The sequence below is a fragment of the Chiloscyllium punctatum genome, chromosome 6 (assembly GCF_047496795.1).
Source record: "Chiloscyllium punctatum isolate Juve2018m chromosome 6, sChiPun1.3, whole genome shotgun sequence".
Classification (NCBI taxonomy): domain Eukaryota; kingdom Metazoa; phylum Chordata; class Chondrichthyes; order Orectolobiformes; family Hemiscylliidae; genus Chiloscyllium; species Chiloscyllium punctatum.
The window spans coordinates 13,596,721-13,620,699 of NC_092744.1; the positions used below are offsets into that span (position 1 = coordinate 13,596,721).

Here is a 23,979-nt window from a genome sequence, read left to right on the forward strand (position 1 = left end):
TCCAGCACACAAGCTGAACTGGAGCAATTCATTGACTTAGCCCACAGCTTCCACCCCGCCTTTAAATTCACTTGGTCCATCTCGTACACTTGCCCCCCCTTTCTTGACCTCTCCATTTCCATCTCTGGCGACAATAAACATCCATATGGAGACTATAACCCCACAGACTTCCATAACTACCTGGACTACACTTCCTAACCAGTATCCTGCAAGAACTCATCCTGTTTTCCCAATTTCTCCGCCTCCATTGCACCTGCTTGGATGAGGAAACATTCTACTCCCAGGCATTGTACATGTCTGCCTATTTTAGATAACGTGCTCCCCCCCCCCCCCCCCCCCACATCCAGGCATCCCTCCACTGCTCCCCACTAAATCCCTCCCCACTAAAGGTAATAAAGACTGACCTCCTTGTCCTCACCTAACACCCCACCAGTCTCTACATTCAATGCATCATCTTTAAACGCTTCAGCCAACTCCAATTAGACCCCACCACTGAGAACATCTTTTCCCCTCCATCTGTCTGCCTTCTGCAAGCACTGTTCCATTTGCCAATCCTTGGTTCACGCCACTCTTCCCAACAAACTCCCTGAACCTCAAGGTACCTTCCCCTTCAGCCAGAAAAGGTGCAAAACCTGCTGGCACACAACTCCTCTCACCTCCATCCAGGGGCCCAAACAGTCCTTCTGGGTGAGACAAAGGTTCACCTGTCTCTCCTCCAACCCAGTTTCTCTTCTCTGGTGCTCCTGTTGTGGTCTTCTCTACATCAGGGAGACCAAATGTAAACGCTGGGGACCTTTTCACTGAGCAACTTGGCCAGGCCTGCAGGGGCTGACCTGGCTTCACAATCTCCACCCATTTTAATTCCCCTTCCCGCTCCCTTTCCGACATGACCATCCTTCGCCGACTCCATTGCCACAACGAACCAAAGTGCAAATTGGTGGAATGGACCTCCTCTTCCGTCTGGGCAGCATATAGCCCAGAGGACTCAATATTGAGTTTTCCGATTTCAACTAACTTCCCTTCCCAGCGCCACCCCCCCCTTCCTCCCCTTCCTCCCTTCCATTTCCTCTGATCCAGCTACTAACTGGAATCATTCCTTCCATTGACCAACCAGGTCGTGCCCTCTACCTGTGTTCACCTGACCACCCCTAATCCTGAAGAAGGGTTACACCCGAAACGTTGACCTCACCACCACCTGATGCTGCCTGGCTTACTGTTATTCCAGCCTCCTGCTTGTCTATGTTGGATTCCAACATCTGCAGTTTTTTTTGTCTCTAACTGTTCCTTTTAAGGCATTTCTTAAAATATACCTCTTTTCCCAATATTTTGGTTACCTTGCCTGTTACCTATTTTGGTGTCACATTTTGATTGATCCTTCTGTGAATTTCTTTGAAATGTCTTTCTGCACTGAATGTGGTGGGGGGGGATGTAAACACCAGAAGTTGTGATATTGTCTCCTAGACCTTGGCTAGCCAGGATTGCACAGAGGTCTCTAGGGAAGTGCTTGTTGTCTACGTGGTGCTTCAATTCAATAGTAGGCTTAAATTTAGAAAGCTAGTATGGAGGACCGGAGGTGTGATCATAGTGAGCCGTAGTCAAAATTGAAGCTTTTAATAGATAGTGTTGTGGATGTGCTACATTCATGTTATATATGTTCATACATCCCTTAATGATTTGCTGAGTTGTCTCTGGTGTAGAAGGTAACACTAAATTATGTGCTAATAAGTTATGATCATGTGGGAAACAATAGAATTGCTGTCTTGTTTTTCCATTCCACTGATCACAACAGGGCATTTTTAGAATGAATACCCCTGCCAATTCAGTGAGCATTTAAACTGTTTTCTGTGACTGTAAAATATATGCAAGTTTCTTTAAAACGCAATAGTAATTGTACTTGATCTAGATAATTATAATAACACTTCAATGTTCTGTCATTCATTCAGGAATGTACACATGCTCATACAGGTTTCAAAGTGTGAAGAGAGGCTAGCCAGTTTAGAAGTGCCAAACACGGTGCCATATACAGATTCATTAACGGAGTGCCTTGGATGGTTTCAGATTGGGCTGTTGGAAAAGCAACCTCACTGTCTCCTGGTTTCAGATTGGGCTCAGTCATCTTTGAATTGTGACAGGATGATATATAGATGTTGACATGCATTTTTTTTTGATCTGGAGTTGGCAGGTTGCTTTTTAGATGCTGCCTGTGATACGTAGCTGGTCATATCACATGTATCTGGAGGTGTTGGTGTTGAGCTGGGTTGGACAAGGTCAAAAGTCATAGTCCAGCAGGTCTATCCAAAAAAAAACCTTTTCAGAGCCTCAAATCACCTCCACGAGCTAGCAGGTGTAGTGTGACTTTTTTGTTAGGCCCCAACTATTTGGCCAATTTGCAGTGTTGCTGATAAGGAGTCAATCTTATAGTGCACTGATCTATAGCAGTCCAAACTGACCAGTTAAATGTAGGTTTGTGGTTGTAACAAACCCACTGGCCAGTTTCTCCATTAAGGTATCCAGGAAAGCAGGCACATTTAAGTATTCCATTTCAAATGTGAGTTTGAGTGCAGGATTTAATCCATTAAGACACAAGAAAATTCTTGTATGCACCTAGAGATTCAGATCCAGCAGGGTAACTAGGTTTTTCCACAAAGTACTGCAGGTGGACTAAATTCAAGCAGTGGGAATTCCATCCCCTAGGGCAGAATTGGTGGGAACTGCTAGGATTGTGGCTAGCCTATGAAGGAGGCCTGATGGAACTCTATCCAAAAATTTGGTGATAATAGGGAGAGGACTTAATCCAATCCTATATCGTGTATATAATTAAACTGCTTTGTATGAGTGGTGTTGTCCAGAGATTTAAGAGCATTTTTCCTGGTAAACAGTCAGAACACATTTGAAAAAGGAGAATCTTTGCATCTTTGAATGGCAATGCAAAAGAAACATGACCTTGTGAGTCAAACAGTCGGCTGACCTGCAGAGTTCAGAATAATTTACTTTCTCAGTTCTGCACGGTGACCAATAAACAATGGACCCAAGAACTTTGCTATACTGTACATTTGCTTTTCCTAAGAATGTTGCAAACAGAATATTTCAACAATGCTAGTCAACTGTAAGTAACTGATAAAAGGTTAATTTAGTTATGTTGATTTGCATGTTAAGTCCATGTTCTGACTGTTCTACAGTATAGGTTGCATCTTTGAAGAGAGTTGCTTATCAGGTAGCTAGAAAATTTGGAAGAATGATAATTTTGCAAAAAAGAAGCTGTACATTATTTTAGATAATTGGTCTAATTGTAAGAAGTGCTATGCGAGTACTGTATACCCCAAACTATCATTCTATTTGGAACCCATTCTTCCCATTTTGAGTTGATGCTGAAGTATGCTATTGCTATGGTATCCCTGTCATTGTGTATTTTGATGTGCAGATCAAAATTGTTGCTTGGACCTTGGTGTGCACAGGCTATTATTTTCATACGTTGGCACTTTTGAGGTATAGTATTTATAATTGGCTATGAAGTGATTTGAGACACCAAAAACTGTTAGAGGTACAATGTGGCATGCATGTTTATTTCTTCTTTGAATAACAATAACAGTCCTTTCATATGTCCCGCCAAGTGAAACATTCAAAGATATTTTACAAAGCTAATTTGACACTGAGCCACATGAGATATTGCAACAGAACCAAAAGCTTTGTTGAACAAGTTAGTGTTGAGGAGTGAATTAAAATATAGAACACTACAGGGGAGGGAATTCAAGCATTGTAGGCATGACCACCAGCGATGGAATAATTAAGGTCAGGGATGTGATAGAGATTGCAATTGCACAAGCTTGCACATCTGAGTTGTAAGTCTGAGACCTTAATAATAGGAACACAAGTAGACCATACAGCCCCTTGAACCTGTTCCACTTGGTCAGGTCATAGCTTATCCTTGACCTTTGCTTTCCTGCCTGATTCCTATTTAAGAATCTAAAAATCTTAAGTCTCACCCTTTGATCAGTAATTGAGTAAGCTCGTGACCCTATTGGTCCTAATTTCCAAAGTTTCATGACCTTCTGAAGAAATTTCTCTGCATTTCAGTTTGGAGTTGTGGTGCCTTTACCTGAAACAATGAGAGAGAATTTTCAGATGCCCAGTGTCAAATTAGCTTTGTAAAATATCTTTGAATGTTTCACTTGGCGGGACATATGAAAGGATACCCAGAAATGCTCCCTATTGATTTTTGGTGCTCTCATTGACCCTGAAGTTGGAAGATGGGGGATTCCAGTAATGGAGATGCCAATTCCTACCAACTAAGCAGATTAGCCCTGTGCCAAATGACCTCAGGTGTGAAGAAAGGAAATGTTGTGGAGGTCTTCAGAGCAAGAAGAATGTCATACAGGAGCAAGGAGCAGGACAAAAGGGATCAAAAGGTGTGGGGAGAAAGCAGGAGCAAAATTGGATGGTCAGATGTGATCATAGAGAATGGCAGAGCACCCCTCGATGGCCTAAATGGCTTGCTCTTTTTTTTTCCCCCTATGGATATTGTCTGAAAACTTCAATGTAGCAGAGGTGTTGAGCGGTATAGTGAGGTAAAGCTCTGTCATCCACTTACACGTGCAAATGTTGTGTTTTCACATGAGGTCACTGGGAGGCGGCATGTATATGAGAAACAAGAAGGGATCAGAATTTTTTTGTTGAGCTGACATTATAGGTAGTAGAGTAGAAAAGATTCTTGCAATTATCCTCACATGAAAATTACAGCAGTACTGAGTTGGAATTTTCAGTACTGTTGACTGAGCATCAGCAGGCTAAGTTTGGTAGAATTCTAGATTATTTAGATTGGAGCCTTTTTAGATTTCTGCAGTGTGACCAAAAGTGGTATTTAATCTGACGCAGTTGTTAAATGATTGTGTGTGCGCGCACACAAAAATGACTAGAGCTTGGATTGATGGCCCTCTGCAGGTTTTACAGTGAAGTGATTTTACTGAACATGGTGTACTGTAGGTTTTTGAACAGCAGAGGGTACTGCAGTAATCTTTTTGCTTCAAGTCCTAATAACTTCTTAAAGATATCTCGAGCAACAAGAATAGGAACAACGTTCTTGATACCTATTCACAAATTAGTAGTAGTGAAATGTAATCTTGAAATTGATAATTTATAAACATGATCTTATTCTCTCATACCTGCAGTGTATACCTGTTTATCTAATGCCTAACATAATCAGAGCTTAAAGAACTTTGCAAAGCTCCTGACATGACTAAAGTAATCATTGGTCTGGTGAAACTCCAATCTGGCAGGATCTGTAGAGAAGGTAGAATTAACATTGGGTCCAGTGACCCTTTTTTTTTAGTACTAGTAATAACTATGGAAAGCTGGCATGTATGCTGGAGTAAAGTAGTAAGCAACATGTGGAGGTGGAGCCCTCAGGAAGAGAAAGACCGGCAGACAAAAGGTTGGATAGTGATAAGCCAGGAAGAAAAAAAGTTGATGGGGACCATAATTAGGATAAAATGGATTAGATGTGCTGAAAGCAGGCCCACCTGATGACAGGACCTGGGGTGGATAAAGGATATGAGAAAAGGTGTACATGCCTGAAAATATTTGAACATTATATCAAGTCCTGAAGTCTGCAGTGGTCCCAAGCAGAAAATGAGATTTTGTTCTTCTAGCTTGCACTGAGTCTCAGTAGAGCACTGCAGCAGCCCCAAGGCACGTTTTCCAGGATATATGGTAATGTCTTGCAGTGGCAAGCAACTGAAAGTTTAAGGCACCCTATTGGTGATATGGCAGTGAAGAAAAGAGATGAGAACAGAAGTATTGGAAATAGGTCAGGACACAGCTAAGGGCCCTGTCAGCCACTGGCAGAAATCCTTTTTTGAACTCCCAATCTCACGTAAGGTGATATCATTAGGACAGATGTGGCAGAGATGGAGAGACTGGGAGAATTTCCAGCATCTACAGTTTTTTTGGTTGTTTTAAAATCACTGATCTGTCTTTGCTTACTGCACTCACCTGTTGAGTGGTGATGATAAAATTGGAAAATCAGAAGGTTTCATTACAAAAAAATTAGGAATTACTAGTTATCTAGACTGGACAATGAGCACAATCACAGCATAATTATAGCATATGAGGCCAGTTAGCTGGCTGACTGTGTCAGCTCTCCGCAGAACAAATTCTGCTAAATTCTCTCCCTGCCCTTATCATTAGCCTGAAAACTTACCTTCAGGTATTTCTCCAAGTCCCTTTTTGAAAATGCTGGTGATACCTGCTTCCACCGTGTACTCTCTGCTGTAATTCTTAATCACTGTGTAAGGAGCTTTCTCCTGATGTAATCACTGATTTAGAGTCATAGAGATGTACAGCACGGAAACAGACGCTTTGGTTCTGCCCGTCCATAATGACCAGATATCCCAACCCAGTCTAGTCCCACTTGCCAGCACCCGACCCATATCCCTCCAAACCCTTCCCATTCATATACCCATCCAAATGCATGTTAAATGTTGCAATTGTACCAGCCTCCTCCACCTCTGGCAACTAATTTCATGCATGTACCACACTCTGTGAAAAAAGTTGCCCCTTAGGTCTCTCTTATATCTTTCCCCTCTCACCCTAAACTTATGCCCTCTAGTTCTGGCCTCTCCCACCCCAGGGAAAAGACTTTGTCTAATTATCCTATCCATGCCCCTCATAATTTTGTAAACCTCTATAAGGTCACCCCTCAGCCTCCGACACTCCAGGGAAAACAGCCCCAGCCTGTTCAGCCTCTCCCTGTAGCTCAAATCCTCCAACCCTGACAACATCCTTGTAAATCTTTCCTGAACCCTTTCAAGTTTCACAACATCTTTCCGATAGGAAGGAGACGAGAATTGCATGCAATATTCCAACAGTGGCCTAACCAATGTCCTGTACAGCCGTAACATAACCTCCCAACTCCTGTACTCAATACTCTGACCAATAAAGGAAAGCATACCAAACGCCGCCTTCACTATCCTATCTACCTGTGACTCCACTTTCAAGGAGCAATGAATCTGCACTCCAAGATCTTTGTTCAGCAACACTCCCGAGGACCTTACCATTAAGTGTACAAGTCCTGCTAATGTTTGCTTTCTCAAAATGCAGCACCTTACACTTTCTGAATTAAATTCCATCTGCCACTTCTCAGCCCACTGGCCCATTTGATCAAATCCTGTTGTAATCTGAGGTAACCTTCTTCGCTGTCCACTACACCTCCAATTTTGGGGTCATCTGCAAACTTACCAACTGTACCTCTTATGCGTACACCCAAATCGTTTATATAAATGACAAAAAGTAGTGGACGCAGTACCGATCCTTGTGGCACTCCACTCCAGTCTGATAAAACTACCCTTCAACACCACCCTCTGTCTTCTGTGTTTGAGCCAGTTCTGTATCCAAATGGCTAGTTTTCTCTGTATTCCATGAGATCTAACCTTGCTAACCAGTCTCCCATGGGGAACCTTGTCAAACCCCTTACCAAAGTCCATATAGATCACATCTACTGCTCTGCCCTCATCAATCCTCTTTGTTACTTCAAAAAACTCAATCAAGTTTGTGAGACATGATTTTCCATGCACAAAGCCAGTCTTTGCCTTTCCAAATACATGTAAATTCTATCTCTCAGGATTCCTACCACCAACGTCCAGCTCACTTGTCTATAGTTCCCTGGTTTGTCCTTACCACCCTTCTTAAACAGTGGCACTGCGTTAGCCAACCTTCAGTCTTCCGGCACCTGACCTGTGACTATTCACGATACAAATATCTCCGCGAGAGGCCCAGCAATCACTTCTCTAGCTACCCACAGAGCTCTCGGGTACACCCGATCCATTCCTGGGGATTTATCCACCTTTGTGTTTCAAGAGATCCAACACTACCACCTCTATAATATGAGAATTTTAAAGATATCACTATCTATTTCCCTACGTTCTATAGCTTCCATATCCTTTTCCACAGTAAATACTGATGCAAAATACTCGTTTATGTATCTCCCTCATTTTCTGCGGCTCCGCACAAAGGCCGCCTTGCTGATCTTTGAGGGGCCTAACTCTTTCCCTAGTTACCCTTTTGTCCTGAATGTATTTGTAAAAACGCTTTGGATTCTTCTTAGCTTTGGCAAATAGAATTATCTCACGTCCCCTTTTTGCCCTCCTGATTTCCCTGTTAATTATACTCCTACTGCCTTTATGCTCTAAGGATTCACTCAATCTGTCCTGTCTATACCTGACACATGCTTCCTTCTTTTTCTTAATCAAACCCTCATGTCTTGAGTCATCCAGCATTCCCTATACCTACCAGCCTTTCCTTTCACCCTAACAGGAATATACATTCTTTGGATTCTTGTTATCTCATTTCTGAAGGCTTCCCATTTTCCAGCCGTCCTTTTACCTGCGAACATCTGCCCCCAGTCAGCTTTTGAAAGTTCTTGTCTAATACCGTCAAAATTGGCCTTTCTCCAATTTAGAACTTCAACTTTTAGATCTGGTCTGTCCTTTTCAATCACTATTTCCGGACGAATAGAATTGTGGTCGCTGGCCCCAAAGTGCTCCCCCGCTGACACCTCAATCACCAGCCCTGCCTTATTTCCCAAAAGTAGGTCAAGATTTGCACCTTTTCTAGTAGTTACAGCCACATACTGAATCAGAAGAATTTCTTGTACACACTTAAATTCCTCTCCATCTAAACCCTTAACACTTATGGCAGTCCCAGTCGATGTTTGGAAAATTAAAATTCCCTACCATAACTACCCTATTCTTACAGATAGCTGAGATCTCCTTACAAATTTGTTTTTCAGTTTCCCTCTGAATATTGGGGGGTCTATAATACAATCCCAAAAAGGTGATCATCCCTTCTTATTTCTCAGTTCCACCCAAATAACAGTCAGAATTTTTTCCCTCCCTCCATCTTGGCTTATCTTTTGACAGTCACTGTAATTTGGTGCCCTTGGCCTTTCCACAAATGAGAGTGGTTTATTTCAGTCTACTGTATCTGGATCCCTCATAATTTTAAATCACCTCTATCAATTCTCTGCATTCTTTCTCCATTAAAAGAACACTCTTAACTGGCTATCCATTTTGGAGTATTGAAGATGAGACAATTGCACATAAAAAATGTCTGCTTTAAATCCCTTAATGTTTAATGATTTGAATTGAAATTCAGAATGCTTGAGTTAGTGATTAAAATGCAAGATGGCATTCTGCATGGAGAAATGTAGTTGCTTTTGTTTCTAAGAGAAACAAATCAAAATTTTTTTGTTAGAATTGAATTGTGGAGAAACAAGAGTTTGGTGTATTAAAACATAATACAGTACAACATACAGTAATACAACAATATACTGATCTGATAACCCCACCCACCCATTATGTTTAACCAAAAAATTTCAAAACCAGCCAGTTGTCACTGTTCCCTTGGTATCTTCATCTGTACTTTCTTAGGTCTTTTCAGTCTCCTGCTTCACAAGTATCATATGAAAAGGTAGGAGAAAGTGAGGACTCCAGTTACTGGGGATCAGAGCTTAAAAATGTGTTGCTGGAAAAGCGCAGCAGGTCAGGCAGCATCAAAGGAGAAGGAGAATCGACGTTTCGGGCATAAGCCCTTATGCCCAAACCGTCGATTCTCCTTCTCCTTTGCTGCCTGACCTGCTGTGCTTTTCCAGCAACACATTTTTAAGCTCATATGAAAAGGTCCCTTTCACAGAGGCTCTATAGGCCATCTGTTTGTTAGTGCTGTTTGGTATCTTGGGGCATAATTTAAGTTGATTGGCCAAATTACAATTTGTGTACCACAGCAATGCAGCTGTTTGTTTCATAACCAAATGTTACATTTAAAAAATTTTCAACACCCTCTGTGCCTCCCTAGGTCCGTGCCAGCTTCCACTCACTCTAAGGTACAGTATAAACCTATAACTACACCTTCATAACAGGGAGATGAGGATTGTTACACTTCTGCTTAGCATTTCCTTGGCTCCAAAGGAGAATAAATGCAAGGAGCATGAGATGGTTAGTGATCATCCTGGAGTAGAAGCAATAGCAGATGAACTGCTAGTTTGTGAATGTGAATTATCAAAATTACATGTAACCTTTAAAGCGGACATGTTGGGTGAACCTGAAGAAAAATGGCAATTAAAGACGCCTGTAGTCCTGTAATCATAATAAAGGTCTTTACCTAAATCCCAAAAGGTAAGAGCTATAGCAGCAATGTGGCAAGCAACAAATGTTAAAAGTAGTGCAATGATTTGTTGGATTTGTCAACTGTTTCAACAACAATGTGCTGCATGATATATCCCATCGACTGTCCAGGATGTACAATGGTATAGGGTTGTCGAACATGAAGCAGTTTTCACTAAAATCAAACATCTAATAACTGCAATGAGTGTTGAAATACTGTGATCTAAATGAAGAAATCATCCTGCTGTGTGATGCCAGTGAGACAGGACTTGAGCAACTGGAGTGTATACAAAACAATGCTTTGCTTAGATCAGGTATGTGCTTGGCGATTTTGTTTTTGCTTGTGATCATTCACATCAGTACCACCTTGGAAGAGATAAAGGGATAGTCAAGTCCAACCACTTTAAAGCATTTTTCTTAAGGTTCTACTGTTCACTCGAAAGCATTTGGAAAGAATGTTACTCGGGTTGTAGAGATCTTGGACCACAAGCAAGGGAAACATCTATTGACTGAAGCACCCCACTATGAAGTTAGAGATGTTGCAATAATATAAAATCTCTCATCTGATGTAAAATAGCAGCTTGATATGGTCCAAAAGTCATCAACTCAGCAGAAACATTGAATCTAACAATAGCCATGTGACACCTATCATGAGCCACTTGCTGCAGTCAATTCAGTAAAGACAGCACGAGTTAGATAAGTCCTGTGAGCTCAACAGTCTACATCCAATCAAGGCATTTGTTTTTACCAGATATCTGAATTTCATTTAACCAATAACACCTGGCAAATGTGACTTAATACTTTTGTTTGTAAACCGCTACAACTTTATCTTTTAATGAAATATTTCTCCTCTGTTATGATGACCGGCTAGTAAGACAAAGATAGCCTTTTATGAATTTGCATCACAGTGAAATTAATATTCAATGACCCTCAAAATTGCACAACTGTTCCTAACCAGACTTTACAAAAAATAGGTTAGGACATCAAGCTTATAACTGAAAAATTAATACTTTATAATTAAAATTATAAATTAAATTAAACTTTAGCAGGGCAAAGTTAAACAATAAGGTAATCTAATTGATGTAACTTAAAACTAATCTACTTTGATCATAATCCCCCTCTCAAAGACTGCCAGACAAAGTTAAGTGATAAATAGAAAGAAAGTATGTTGTCACATGGAGACAGCTGCACAGACTCAGCATTTCTGATAATGCTATGTGCAGGGGTATTGAGTTCTTAGCCTTACATGAAAAAAAGCTGCTTTTCCTCCCCCTTGTAAATGTATCTCATTTATTTCAGGTTACTTACTAATCTAATAGGATTATTAATCCTCCTTTCATAACCACCTTTATCTTCTCACTATTGCCATATATTTAAATCTTGCATTCTTCATTTAATGTGTCTGCAATGATGCTGGTGCTCCTGTAAGATGTGGGAGATCAGGGAGAGGTCAAATGTCCCTGAGAACTGTTTGCACGAAATGTGTCCATCTGCAACTCCTCTCATATTGATTACTTGGAGTGGTGGTTGGACTCAGGAGTGTACAAGAAGCAGAAAGTTTTACAGAAAAGAGTTTCAGGAGTCACACTAAAGGTTTAACCTGTTAGATGGGTGACTGCCAGGAGGGATGGGCAAGCAGTGCAGGAATGCCCCGGGGCTATTCCCTTCAAAAAAGCATACCATGTTGGAAACTGTTGCGGGGGAACAGAAGGAACAGTGGCATCGTGATTGGCTCTGTTGTATAGCGAGGAGGGTTGAAGAGTAGGTGAGCAATAGTGATGGAGGACTGTATAGTCAGTCCAGGTATTTCTGTGGCCGTGAGTGAGAATCCTCCCTGGTGTCAGGGTCAATGATGTCTCTCTGAACTCATGACATTCTGAAAGGGGAGGGTGAATAGTCAGAGGTAATGATCCATATTGGTGCTAATGAAATAGAAAGAGAGATGAGGTCCCGCAGAGAGAATTTGGGGAGTTAGATAGAAAGTTGAAAAGTGGGACCTCTAGAGTTGTAATGTCAGGATTACCCTCTGACACGTGCTAGTGAGGCCAGAAATAGGATAATACAAGTGAATGCATGGCTTAGAGCTGGTAGAGGAGGGAGATCTTCAGATATCTGGATCATTGAGATCTTTCCAGGGCAGAAAGGACCTGTACAATAAGAATGGGTTGCACCTAAACTGAAAGGGCATGGTGTGCTGTGGTGGTAGTGATGGGAACATGAGTAGTAACTCAGCATGTGCAGTGATTGAAAAGGTAGTGGTGAAGGCAATAGAGTCTAATATGAAGAACAGGAAGGGCCAAGTTAATGAATACAGTGGGACTGGCAGTCTAAATTTGTAATGTTTTTCAATGCATGGCATATAACCGGTAAGGCAGATGAGCTTAGAGTCTGGACTAGTGCAATTAACTATAATGTTGCAGCCATTATGGAAACATGGTTGAGAGGACAGGATTGGCAGCTCAGTCTTCCAGATGGGATAGAGGGGGAAGTCACAGCTGAGAGAGTAGGCATCCCAGGAGGGCTTGTCTACTGGAGACCATTATCTGTAGAATTTGGGAGTGGAAGAAAATCACTGATGGGGTTATATTATATCCCTCCCAATAGCCAGCAAGATGTAGAAGAACAGATATGTAAATGTTAGGGAAAGATGTTTAAAAAAAACATAGGTTATTGTAGTGGGTGACTTTAGCTCACCCAGTATTGACTGGGACTCCATTCGTACCAGGGGCTGAGATGAGGCAGAATTTGTTAGGTACCTCTGTGTTTCATGAATGAAATGTAGATGGACCAACCTGGGAAGGGGCTATACTCTACCCTGGATTGGAGGAAAGAGTCTGGCCAGGTAATCAAAGTTTCAGTAGGGATGCATTTTGGAAACATTGATCATAATTCCATAAGCATTAAGGTGGTTAAAAATAAGGATAAGACTGGTCCTCACATGAAAGTGTTAAAGTGAAGGAAGGCTAATTATAAGAGTATTAGGCAGGAAGTGGCGAAATTGGAATTGGGGTGGTTATTTGAGGGTAAATCCATGTTTGACATATGGAAGCCTTTTTAATAACCAGTTGATCAGAGCTCAGGACCAGCATGTTCTTGTGAGGGTGAAAGATGAGGATGGCAAGATTCAGGAACCCTGGATGACAATGTTGAAAGATTGGTCAAAAAGTAAAAGGAAGCAAATGTAAGGTTTGGTCATAGAAGTTGAGGATACTTATGGAGGGATATTTTCTTGGCTGGAGGTCTATGATCAGTGGTGTTCCGCAAAGATCGGTAGTGGGACATCTGTTATTTTTACTTTATGTAAATGATTTGGATGAAAATAGTGTTCTCTGGTTATTAATTTTTCAGACAATACAAAAATTGGTGGAATTGTGGATGATGAAGATGATTGGCAATAGATACAGCAGGATATAGATCAGTTGGAAACTTTGGTGGAGAAATGGCAGATGGACAGGTGAGGTGATGCAGTTTGGGAGGTCAAATTCAAGAGACAAGTATACAGTAAATGGCAGGGGCCCTTAGGAGCATTGTACAGAAAGATCTTTTGGTGCAAGTCCAAAGTTCTCAAAGTTGCAACAGAAGTAAATAAGGTGATAAAGAAGGCATATGACCTGCTTGCCTTTATTGGTCAGAACGTGGAGTATAAAGGTTTGAGTCATGTTGCAGCTATCTAAGACTTTAGTCAGGCCATATTTGGAATATTGTGTGCAGTTCTGGTTTCAACACTCTGTTAGGATGTGGAGGCTTTGAAGAGGGTGGCAAAAGGTTTATCAGGATGTTTGAGATTGGAGTGTATCAACTATAAAGAGTGGTTGAACATATTTGGATTGTTTTTACTAGAGTGTCACAGGCTGACGGACCATCTAATAGAGGTATATGAAATTGAGGCATGGATAGGGTGGAAAATCAGAATCTTTTTCCCAGGTTGGAATTGTCATACAAAGATGCATCAATTTAAAGTGAGCAGGAAACGCTTAAAGGACATGTGAAGCTTTTTTTTACATAGTGTGGTAGATGCTTGGAACTTGCTACCTGAGGAGGTGGTAGAAGCAGATATGATACCAAAGTTTAAGAGGTATTTACTCACATGAAAACGAGGGTATAGAGGGAGACAGATTGTGTGCAAGCAAATAGGATTGTTTAGAATGGCATCGTGGCACAGATGTAGTGGGCTGTAGTGTTTTGCATTCTGTTTTGGTTCTGGTGATACCCATTCTTCGATGCAGCTTTCATATTGTCCAGAACAATGTCTTAATATAACACGAATGTGAATCTTTTCCCCCTGCATCAGGCCTGTGGTGTCATGTTGTTGATTATCATTTTCCTGAGACCAGACTTGAGGTTTTGTCTTGCTCCTGAATACGCATCAAGTCAGGCAGTATCTGTGGAGAAAGAAAGAGTTCATGTTTCATGTCACAGCCTTTCATTAGATGTTCTTACCAATATCTTATTTTTATCCTGAACTGTTTTACACTATCTGATGGCCATGTTATGATACATAGCATTCAAAACCGCTTGTTTCTTTTGCGGCATTTGGCCTGTTGCTGTGAGAGCACAGATTCCTTGCTGCAGAAGCTCCTTTTCATTTTGTTGCACTTACTTAGAATGTATTGCCCTCAGATTTGCTGGTAGCTCAAATGTTATTCTATACACACGCAACAGGCTTTGCCTATAACCCTGTGTCTAGTTGTTTACAGCAAGTTTAGATGGCATGAGTTTGACTCCGTGCCTGCACCAAATTTTTTCAGGTCTTGCACTTCATAGAAAGGTGAACAAGAGTTTAAATTATAGTTGAAAATAACTAATTAGAACTCAATGCTGAACCTCTGATCTGTCACATTTCAGTGTTTTTTTTAGCAACACCTTTTCCCTTTTGCAATAAAATCATTCAATGTGCTTTCTGCCCTGCCCTCTCCTCAGTTCCAAATCTTGATGCAGATGTCTGTTACTACATTTACTGTAGGCCCTGTAATAATATTTTGTAGCCACCCTTTTTTGTTTCTGGCAGTAGTTTAAAAATAATGCTGTTGAAAGTGACATTACTGATGTGATTGTGGTTGATCTGATACTTCCCACTTCACTTTCCTGCCTATGCCTATAAACCCTTGAACACTTTGCTGATTTAAAATATCTATTTACTTCCACTCTAAATATACTTAACAATCCTAACCTCCATGGCCTTCTGTAGGAAAGAATTCCATAGATTCACGACCCTCAGAAGAAATTTACTCCACACTTTTTTGATGACCACCCCCCCCTTATTCTGAGATTATGCTGTCTCATCCTAGATTCTCCCACAAAGGTATGTGACCTCTTAGCATCCATCTCTTAAGAATCTTGTATATTTAAAAAAGGTTTTCTCCTCTTCTAAATTCCAGTGAGTAAAAGCCCAACCTACTCAACCTCTCAGTATAAGAAAATCCCTCCATACCTGGGATTAGCATGGTGAACCTTATCTGGACTGCCTCCAATACCAGTAATTCTTATCTTTGAACAGTTTTGGTCCCCTTTATTGCAGCATTTAGGTATGACCTAATTTGTCATTCAAATAGATTGTGGTTGGTCTAATAGTTCCAAATTTTACTCCATTCCATTTGACATTTCACTTGTTTTTCCTATTATGTACTGAACTTGGATGGTAACTTTTTTGTGATATATGCTTAAGGACATCTAAATCCCATTCTGTTGCAGCTTTCTGCAGTCTCTTCCCCATTTAGATAATAATCTCTACTATTCTTCAACACAAAGTGCATAACCTCACATTTTTCCACACTATATTCCACCTTCCAAGTTTTCACCCACTCTCTCTCAACCTGTCACTATCCCTCTAGATTCTCTCAATCTTATTACTTTCCTTGCCACCTATTTACTTATGTTTAATTTGCTAACGTGATGACAGTAAATTCATTTTCCATGTTCAAATCATTAATATATTGCTGTAAACAGTTGTGGGCCCTGCACTGCACTGATACCTCTGACATTCCAGTAGTTATGTTGCCATTCCTGAAAACGGTGACCCTCCCACCCCTCCCCAACTCAGCTGATCCCAGCTTCTGTCTTCTATTAGTTTGCCGACCCTCTATCCATGTTACTACCCCACCGCGTGCTACAAAGTAGCAGCAGAGTAGGCCTGTCCACTGTGTCCATTCTTCCTTCCTTCGTGTATTTTTTTTCACTAATAAAGAACTTTCTGGAGAGGCAGTGACTGTAGTGGTTTCAAATTTGTTGAATTTGACAGTTGGCTAGATGTCTAGTGTGAGGCAGCAGCTGCAGGCCTCCCCTGAGACTGAGTTCCTGATGCCCAGCATAGGGACCGAAAGCAGAGATCCGGTGTGGACGTTGCCCAGACTGGGGCTTTGGTGGTTGGTGCATGGTAGTGGGTGAAGGCCGTGGATTGCGACTTTGGCCTGAGTTTCTAGGAGCGAGCCCAACATGGTGATGGAGGCTCCCCCTGATATCTGCAGCAGCAGAGAGAGCAGGGGAGATCAAACCAGCATGGGGAAAGCATGCCAGAGCAGTGGAGATCAAGCCCTTGCAGGAAATGTGATCCCACCATGGCTAAACATTTAAGAAAGATTGCAGTGTTTGAACTTTTAGCTTTATTTCTTCTTTTTTTGACTTAATGCTAAGAAGGATTGTAGTGTTTATCTTTTTAACTTTTGTTCCTTATTTCTTTTTATCTCAAGTTTTTCTTGTACCTAAGTTGGCAACAATGAAAACTTTTCATTAAGCTCCTGTGTTTTTATACTTGAGCACACATGGTAATGTCTAAATCTAAGGTTCTTCTATAAAGTAACTGATGTGCTGTACCTTATCATACACCCTTTTGGAAATTCATTGGCTTCCCTTTACCCTGTTTGTTACCACCTCAAAGAGCTATAATAAATTTGTTGAGGGTAATTTCTACTTTGAGGTTATATTGCCTGTGCATGTTAATATTATATATTTTTAAATACCTGATGGAAAAATGTAATGTTGGTTGATGGCAAAAGGCTGCAGTTGCTTGATATACGCAATTTAAATCAAACAGGACAATCTGTACTTTAAAGTTGTATTTTCAGAAAATGAATTTGTATGATGGTGATGGCCTCATGGTATTATTGCTACACTGTTAATACAGAGGCCCAGTTTGAGTCATGCCCTGTAGATCGTGGAACTCTAATTCAATGAATATTTGTAATTTGAAGTCCAGTGATGTCAATTGTCACCAATGGTTTCATGGTCGGTGTCCTTTAGGTAAGGCAATGAGCATCTTTTCCTGGTCTGGTGTGACTCCAGATCCACAGCAATGTGTTTGACACTTTATTGCTCTGTACAGTTAGGTGTGGGTAATAAAGGCCTTCCTGAACGTGACTCTCACATTCCATAAATGAATTAAAAGTAGCAGCAATATTGTGAATTTTTTAATGTTTATCCTCTGCCTATTATAATTTTGTTTTATATGTCAATGCTGTAATTTTATAGATTTGTCATCTTCGTGGCTTACTGAAATATTGTGTAGTAATATGGGAAGGTTTTAGACATTTATAACGTGAACTATAATCTGAAAGAGCAATGCTATACCAATCACAGATGTGCACACTTCCTCAGTGCTTGTAATGATGTAAGTCATGGGTGAGTATCCTCCTCTGGAGGAGGGTAGGGTAAGAGTTCTTTGGAGTGTTAAGGGAAGATTACACAGGGAAATAGAAAGATGGAGAGTTCATTTTAGACCCTTGAGGCTACTCTGCCATTTTCTGAGATCATGGCTGATCTGCAGCCTAACTGCATGATTTGTCACCTAATAGCTTTGGCAACTAGTCTCCATTATAGAATTAATTTTTGATCAAGCAGCAATTGCTGTTTGCAGACAAGCATTTCAAACTGCCACTAACCTTTTCCTGAAGCATTCTGCATTTCAATTCTGAAAGGTCAGTTTTTTTTTGTGGTGCCCTCCAGCTCTGTATTTTGCAACTAGCAGAAATTGTTTCTCGATTTGCCCAAATTTACTGTAATATCTGGTCTACCTGAGCATTGAGGCGTGTATACTGTATGCTACACTGGAAGATAATGTAATATTTAGCCAACACGAAATACTGGGCTGGCATTGTTTTATTTAGTCTACCCTATGAATTCCATTCATGTTGCCTATAAATGTGCAAAGAATCTTCACTATGTAAATCTTAGGGAAGTGGAGAAAGGTAAAACAAATATTGACATTGGCATCCTTTTGCTGCATGACTGTTGCCATGACTTTAAAAAAACATCTTTTGTCCATGCAGATCTTGCTATGGCGTTTTCTTAAGAAAACTGCAACTGTGTTAAAATACTCAGATTCAAACCAAATTGAGAGAATAGTTTTAAGATATTTGAATGAAATGCTGAAAAACATGTTCAGGTTACTTTAGTCATTGCAGCACAAGCCAAATTGAGGGACAGATGATAAGGTGTTTCTCAACTCGGAAGGATAGTTAGCTCAAATTCAGAACAATTTGATTGCTTTCATGCTGTGATAGGAGCCTTTGTTTCATGCATTGATATAGCATATAGTCTGTAAGAAGCTGAATGATTTATGACATCATACTGGTGATGTATGAAGTCTAGTCATCTGTGACAACTGTATAATTTTCCCATAGCTTTCTCCTTGACCTATGATGCCATAGTTTTCTATCAGAACATTAAAGAATTCAACTATGATTTGGGAGGATGTGATACTCAAATGGGAAGGAACAGTTAGAATGTTTAATTTTGTGCACATTCTATGCATTTTTACTTCTGCTTAATGAAAAGGGCCAGTCCTCAAACATTTTTTGTTAATGACAAGGGTGTTGATAGGGTGGCGTTCATTGCTTTTTCCCTGAATGCTGTGGAGAAGACAGTGTGACACTGCCTCATTGAACTGATGCAGTTCTTGGTGCAGGTTCACTTTTAGAACATAGAACCATATAGCACAGAACAGGCCCTTCGGTCCACGATGTTGTGCCGAACATTTGTCCTAGCTTAAGCACCTATCCATGTACCTATCCAATTGCCACTTAAAGGTCACCAATGATTCTGACGTTGCCACTCCCACAGGCAGCGCATTCCATGCCCCCACCACACTCTGGGTAAAGAACCTACTCTTGACATCCCCCCCCCCCCATACCTTCCATCCTTCACCTTAAATTTATGTCCCCTTGTAACACTATGTTGTACCTGGGGAAAAAGTTTCTGACTGTCTACTCTATCTATTCCCCTGATCATCTTCTAAACCTCTATCAAGTCATCCCTCATCCTTTGCCGTTCCAATGAGAAAAGGCCAGCACTCTCAACCTATCCTCGTACGACTTATTCTCCATTCCAGGCAACATCCTGGTAAATCTCCTCTGCACCCTCTCCAAAGCTTCCACATCTTTCCTAAAATGAGGCGACCAGGACTGCACTCCACATGTGGCCTGAGCAAGGTCCTATACAGCTGCAACATCACCTCACGACTCTTGAAATTCAATCCCTCTGCTAATGAACGCTAATACACCATAGGCCTCCTTACAAGCTCTATCCACCTGAGTGGCAACTTTCAAAGATCTATGAACATAGACCCCAAGATCCCTCTGCTCCTCCATCTTACTCAGAACCCTACCGTTAACCCTGTATTCCGCATTCTTATTTGTCCTTCCAAAATGGACAACCTCACACTTGACAGGGTTGAACTCCATCTTCCATTCCTCAGCCCAACTCTGCATCATATTTAAGTCCCTTTGCAGCTGACAACAGCCCTCCTCACTATCCACAACTCCACCAATCTTCATATCGTCTGCAAATTTACTGACCCACCCTTCGACTCCCTCTTCCAAGTCATTAATAAAAATTACAGACAGCAGAGGACCCAGAACTGATCCCTGCGGAACTCCACTTGTAACTGGGCTCCAGGCTGAATATTTACCATCTACCACCACTCTGACTTCGACCGGTTAGCCAGTTCTCTATCCATCTGGCCAAACTTCCCACTATCCCATGCCTCCTGACTTTCCGCATAAGCCTACCATGGGCAACCTTATCAAATGCCTTACTAAAATCCATGTACACTGCATCTAGTGCTCTACCCTCATCCACATGCTTGGTCACCACCTCAAAGAATTCAATAAGACTTGTAAGGCAAGACCTACCCCTCAAAAATCCGTGCTGGCTAGCCCTAATCAAGCAGTGTCTTTCCAGATACTCGTAAATCCTATCCCTCAGTACCCTTTCCATTACTTTGCCTACCACTGAAGTAAGTCCAACTGACCTGTAATTCCTGCGGTTATCCCTATTCCCTTTTTTGAACAGGGACACAACATTCGCTACTCTCCAGTCCCCTGGCACTGCCCCCGTTGACAGTGAAGACGAAAAGATCATTGCCAACGGTTCTGCAATTTCCTGTCTTGCTTCCCACATAATCCTAGGATATATCCTGTCAGGCCCGGGGGACTTGTCTATCCTCAAGCTTTTCAAAATGCCCAACACATCTTCCTTCCTAACAAGTATCTCCTCTAGCTTACCAGTCCGTTTCATACTCTCCTCTTCAACAATACGGTCCCTCTCATTTGTAAATACTGAAGACTGGCTAGAAGAGGGACAGGAATGGTTGTTGGAGGTTCCCAGTTACAGATGTTTCAGTAAGATTGGGGGGGGAGGGGAGGGGGGCTATAGTAGTAAACACCCAACAAGGTGACTGCTCCTTCCCTATTTCTGACTTCAGCCCATACGACCTCCAAAGGCAGATCTCCCTCGAACTGCCTTTTTGCAGCCTTTATACCATTTCTAATTAGAAACGCCACCCACCTTCTTCCCCCCCCCCCATCTTACGGAAACATCTGTAACTGGGAACCTCCAACAACCATTCCTGTCCCTCTTCTAGCCACGTTTCCATGATGGCCACAACATCGTAGTCCCAAGTACCGACCCATGCCTTAAGTTCACCCACCTTATTTCTGATACTCCTTGCGTTGAAGTATACACACTTGAGCCCATCTGTGTCCGCAAGTATTCCCTGTCAGTGCTACCTTCTCCACAGCCTCCCTACATTCTTGGACATCCTGAAAAACAGCTAACCTACTTGCTGGACTACAATTTCGGATCCCATCCCCCTGCCAAATTAGTTTAAACCCCCCCCCCCCCCCCCCACTCCAAAGAGTGCTAGCAAACCTACCTCCCAGGATATTGGTGCCCTTCTGGCTCAGGTGCAACCTGTCCTGCTTGTACAGGTTCCACCTTCCCCAGAATGCAGTCCAATTGTCCAAATATCTGATGCCCTCCCTCCTACACCATCCTTGCAGCCACATGTTCAACTGCACTCTCTCCCTATTCCTTGCCCCACTGTCACGTGGCACTGGCAACAACCCAGGGCTGACGACTCTGTCCGTCCTAGCTTTTAGCTTCTAGCCTAACTCCCCCTGAGCTCCTGAATGACCTCCCCACCCCTTTTCCTACCTATGTCGTTGGTGCCAATGTGCACCACGACTTCTGGCTGGCACACCCTCTTTCTCTCTTTCCCCCCCCCCCCCCCCCCCCCCCCCCCCCAACTTAGTGCAGTTAGGAAAGGAGTTCCAAAATTTTGACCTAATGACAATAAAGGAACAGTAATATATTTCCAAGTCAAGATGGTGTGTGGCTTGGAGGGGCGCTTTCAAGTGTTGGTGTTCACGTGCATCTGTTGACTATATCCTTCTAGGTAGTAGATGTGGGTTTGGAAGGTGCTGTTCTAAGAGTATTGCTGAGTTACTCCAGTGCATCTTCTGAATGGGATGCATTACTACCACAGTGGGTTGGTGGTGACGGCAGTGATATCAAAGATGGTGGGTGGGATGTCACTCAGCCAGGTTCTTTTGACCTGCACAGTGTCAGGCTTCCTCAGTGCTGTTGGACTGCACCCATTCAAGCAAGACAAGAGTATTGTTGCATCTTGTGGGCGGTAGACTGACACTGGGGAAGCAGTGGGTGAGTTGTCCACCAAAGCATTCCTAGCCTCTGATTTCCTTGTGTAGCTGAAACAAATATATGGTGGTCAGGTTTAGTTTCTATTCAACGGTAGCCCCCAGGATTTGGGTTAGTGGGCATCTGTGAATGTAATGTAATTGAAAGTCCAGGGTGCTGTCTAGACTCTCTTCTTGGAGATTCTTACAGCCTGGCAAATAGGATGTAAATGTTGCTGGCCACTTGAGTATGGGTGTTGTCGAAGTCATGCTTCATATGGACATGGTCTGTTTCAGTATCCAAGAACCCATGAATGGTGCTATAATGCAAATATCACTACTTATCTTCACGATAAAGAGAAGATTGAAACAACTGAAGATGTTTGACCCTAGGGCACAACCCTGAGGAATTCCTGCAGTGATGTCCTCTGGTTGAGATGATTAACCTCCAACAACCCCATCCATCTTCCTCATTATGAAGTAAAGTCATATTGGACACTGTTAATTCTGCAGTCGATTCTGCTGCAACGTGTTTTTCTTCAACACGAATTTGCTTTAACATGATTGAAGAATTTAGACTGTTATTTGTAGAACATGAACTTTCCTGACCTGTATTGGCTAAAACGTGAATCTGGCTCCATTAGTTCAAATGGCGCAGCTGTTGTGCGATTTTCTTATGTGAGATTGCTTGAGAATGGAACAATTGCGTTATACCAGAACAGACTTCTTTTTCCACGTGGAGTATAGGTCTCCACTACTATTGCTGGAATAATGTCAGGGCTCATAGCCTTTGTTGTACCCAGTGTCTTTAGCTCATGGATAAAGCTATAATATAACTCGTGAAATAGCATACCCTGCCAAGAAATAAACCACTGTACTTTTGAGTGGAAATTTTTGCTCTAGATCTCTGCACCCCTTGTTCAAGTATTGCTCTGCAACTGTTCTCCAATCGCAAATCTGGTTTATCTATAAATTGTAATTAATAGAACTAAATCCAAGATTTACATTAACTTGCTAAAGTCTGTTATAAGAGTACAACCTCAGAAACTTTTTCAATTTTCTGCAATATTTTAAATAACTGAATCAAAGCTCTTATGTGAGAAAGACTAGGTTCTTTGTTTGCCTGAAGCTGTGCAACACTGCTGTAATATGTCAAAGTCTCTGGTATTATCTATCAGAAGGAAACAGAGTGTGAAGCTATTAATTAAACCCAAACAGTCTCTGCAGGAACATGTTCCTTTCCAGTGGTGGGTCTGCAACCAAAGTGATTAGCAGCTAAATTTTTAAATCATGACAACTTTGTGAACATGGTGTGTGAAATGCTTCCTTACCTTGCTGATCTCTTAATTGACATTCGACAGAAACACCAAAGAACTGTGGATGTTGGAAGTCTGAAACAAAAACAGATAAACCGAGGAAAACTCAGCAGGTCTGGCAGTATTTGTGCAGAGAAAGCTGAGTTAGTGTTTTGATCGATGGACCCGCACTCTTCAGAACTGTTCTGTTCCATTTTGTTATCTTCTGAAGAAGGGTCACTGGACCTGAAATGTTAACTCTTTCTCTTCACAGACGCTGCCAGGTCAGCTGTTTTCCCATCTACATTTGTTTTTATTAAAAGAAATTCTTTTTGCGCTTTTGATTTTCTATTTAGTGTCTTATATTAACATTGTATTTGTATTCTGTGCTTTATGTTCCTGGAACAATAAACAAATTTACATAGTTTTGTACAGGAGAATGAATTACAAATAGCACTGTTTTTTGCAACGCAGTGATTTACAGAAACTCAACTGCCATGTTGGAGGGCAACCTTTATTAGTAAACTAGCAAAAGCACGTCATACTTGTACATCTTGAGCTGTTCCTAGTTGTGAGATTGCTACATGGTATGCCTCGGTATTACTTTTATAGAAACCTATT

At 41.6% G+C, this 23,979-nt stretch overlaps 1 protein-coding gene across 3 annotated transcripts in view; it reads left to right on the plus strand.

The window, feature by feature from the left end:
- The window catches only part of rnf13 (ring finger protein 13), a 259,925-nt gene that overhangs the window by 57,795 nt on the left and 178,151 nt on the right, over window positions 1–23,979 (plus strand). The window lies entirely within an intron of this gene.